Here is a 3688-nt window from a genome sequence, read left to right as displayed (position 1 = left end):
GCCTATGTATGTTGAGGTCTCTCAGTAGGCTACAACTTTACCTAAATTCCCTAGGGTTCACTCCCTCCATTTATTTTTTGTAACTGTCAGTCTTTCTGATTAGCTAAAGCATCCACATAAAGTAGAGTTCAAAGGCTGTGACGTTAACTTGGCAAAATATTGTACTTAAAGGGAGACCATCTGGAACTGCCTATCTTTTTTATATTATTTGACAACAAATCTCCACTGCCATTTTTTTCTAGTACATTTTGTTGTCTCAGTTTTTGAATGAGAATCTTGATTGAGTAGGATTTTTAGTTCCTTTTGTTTCCTTGAAGATTCCTTAATAAGAAGGTTGGATGAATTAAATCGTTTCCTTGAGAATTAAAGAGACCGAGTGAGAGAGGGGAGAGAGAGAGAGAAACTTTACAAGGAGCCTAGCAGCAAAGTTACCCATGTTTCATGGGATCTTCATAAAGTTCACCTTACTGTCAAAGAACCAGACTGAGATCAGGTCACATAAGCCTAAAGAGATTATACTGGTTAAACAAGGGAAAACAGGTCCAGAGTGCTGTGAGTCCTGTTCTCATTACATTCATGCACAGCTGCACCCTTTTATAAGTTTCTGATAGGGATGTCAGTTAAATGGAAGAAATCTGTTAAGCGACAGTGGGGGGAAAATTCAAGGCTCTTGTGGCTTTCTGTGATTTCTGGGTTTACATTCTAAGCAGTTTGCCTCATGAGTATCCTTGTGCTTTTGTCAGAGTATACTTGCCAACCGTGGTTCCTTATTCACAGTTTTTCACTCCTCCAAGATACAGTAATTATCTTTGTTCCCCTTCCTTTGTTCTATCCCTTTTGTCCAAAACAAGAGAATCCCTTGTCTCTTGGACAGTAAGGGCTGTTAGCTCACTGCATCTGAAGGGTCATCTGATTGTGGGAGGGAGGCTAAGAACCCAAGGATCACTGCAACTCGTAGCACATGACCTTGTAAAAAAATGAATCCTTCTGTCAGATGAAGGAGGAGTCTCCAAACAGGAAAAACATGACTTAAAAGTTTCTTTGGGGCTCCTAAAACAGTAGCTGTTCTACATGCCTACATTCTACATGCCTTAATCCATTTGACAGAATACAGGACAATGGGTCTTCTGGAGGGGGTTCAGTACCTTGTCCCGCCTTTACAGGTCTCTATTATGCTTCGGTGTAATAGATTCTCAGATCAAATATAGAATCTTCCATTAAATATTAAAAGCCCTCCATAATCCAGCTCCTTTCTAGGTTTCCAGTCTTCTTATACCTTAATTTCCCCCTGCTTTCTCTATGATCTAGCATAGACAGTGGCCTAATTCCTATTCCTTGTACATGCACACTGACTTCCTTGCTGTTCATCACCACCTTTTTCATCATTATCTAGTATTCTCCACCACCTCCATGAGTGTCTCTGGTTCAGGACAGATATGAGGATCACCTGACTAAACAAAGGTGTTCTAATGGGCCTCAGTTGTCCAGGATGGATAGCAGAGTTCCTCAAATAATATATAAATTTCAGAAAAAAATATAAGTAGTAGGATTTTCGATCCCTGCCCCACCATCTTTGTGAATTCAGGGATACCTGATGATTGTAACAGTAAGATTCGTCAGAAAACATTTATGGTTCTCCTGTCACGGTCAGAGGAATTTTCTATGAAAAGAGGAGAAAGCACATGGTTATAATAATGCTCTGTCCGTCTAGGCCTAAAAAAAAAAATCACACACTGACCTATCATAGGTGTAGTGAGACAAAAATCCCTCAGTTCTGTTTAGTTTCAAGTAAATGTCATAGCTATCTTTTGGATTGGCCAATTCTTGTATCAGAACTTCACATACTCAAGGGATCTCATAGCCAGGTCCCTGATCTAACAGGTGGGCAACTTTCCTGCTTAGAGAGGAATTAGCACAATGGGGAAAACTGATGGGGAAACTGAATCAAGAGTACCCTGCCATCATCTTTGTAAGGTGATCCTCTCAGCCTTCTCAGCAATCTATATCCATTTGTGAGGATGTGCTAGTAAATGTTTAACAAATAGCTTTGGGGAGGGGGTGGATTGGGAGCACGCCACACTTTTAATTTGCATTATTTACATTAACACTTTCCCCTTGGGTTTTTTTTAAGTCTAGACAATCAACAAAACAATCATTCAAGGTTTGAATTTTAGCATTTGCCAGTTTCCAAGTAAATACTCACACTGAAAATTTAACAATCTGCTCTGGAGTCTGGGTTTGAATCGGCTCTAGCACACCCTTGTGGCTGACTGCCTTTTGCATTGGCGAATGTAAAAGGAGCTCTTTCTGTGAGTAGCTGTTGGCATTTTCCTTTGAAAGGTAGACTACCGACTTAAAGTTTGTTTAAACAATTTTACTTGAATCCAGACTAAGAACATAAAAATGACAGCCCAAGAGATCCTACCTCCTAAAGTAAGCTCTACTGTTTATAATTTTGAGTAGGGTGTAGTTGTGTCTGAAGTTAATAGTAATACTAGTAAGTCCACAATAAATGACAGTTATTGAAAACATTCATGCTTTGTACTTATTAAATGTCAAAAAGCTTTTAGTTTTTTCTTTCTTCCTAATTGAGCACATATACAAGTCAATCTTTAAAATTAATAAAATAATTATGTTCTGGGATTTTACTCAGAAGCAAATCTAAGAAAGTTCACTCAAGATCAAAAAGGCATTGGCTAAATTTAGCCCAGATAGCTCAATGCAAGCATTTTTTAAACTGAGGTCTGTGGATGCAAGTTTGGGGTTTACATTCCAGTGGTGGAAGATAAGGCATTGAAAAAAGGGAACTGAAAACTGGGTGGAGGAGCTGTGAGTGGAGAGTCGGGAGTGCAATTCTGGGTTGGCCTGGACCTGCTCCTTAAAATGAAGTATTGGGAGAAACCAGCGAATCAGAGAGAGAGGCCAGATGGGTACAGTGTAAGAAATAGTCTTGGAGTAATGTGAACTTCCAGGATGAAGAGGTTTCTATGGCAAGACAGACAAAGTCCTGTGGAGGGTCAGGAGTGAAGTCTTTGTTTTTCTCATTTTTGATATTTAATTTACAAAGATCAAACTTTAATAAGAAATTATTGTAATTGATGTCTAAGTTCATTCATCTGTCTAGATTCCATTTTTGGCTATCAATGGCTTAAAAAAAATAAGGTGAGTTGGAGTTTTAATTGCATTCCATTTCTTTTTCTCATTTTTATTCTTCCTCCTGTCTTTGTTTTAATTTCAGCCATAAGTCGATGGTCACAGACAGCTGATTCAGAAATGACTTCCATCAGTGATGAATCATTTCCTGTCTATTACAATGCAATCAATTTAATTTTTTGTGATGCTGTTCAATACCATATTTGATACCTTCTAATTCCTTTGTTAAGGCATTCATGATATAGAAGCATGAGGTTTCTGTTTAGTCTATGTGGCTCTGACCTCATTCCTTATTCATGATCTAATTTTCCTACATATTTTTCATCATCTTCACATATTTTTGTATTAAAGTCACTCAGTATCAAAGTATCTGTCATTTAAATTTAAACTGATCAAGAAGCATTAGCACTACCCTATTACTTCGAGGATTAAATGCAAACTCTTCCCAACATAGCTCCCATTTATCTTTTCAGACTAATTTCATTACTTCTCCCCTCCTCCTCCCCCCCCTTTTGGTCCACCTGGCCTACCAGTT

The sequence above is a fragment of the Trichosurus vulpecula genome, chromosome 5 (assembly GCF_011100635.1).
Source record: "Trichosurus vulpecula isolate mTriVul1 chromosome 5, mTriVul1.pri, whole genome shotgun sequence".
NCBI lineage: Eukaryota > Metazoa > Chordata > Mammalia > Diprotodontia > Phalangeridae > Trichosurus > Trichosurus vulpecula.
Note: the sequence above shows the minus strand (reverse complement) of the source record.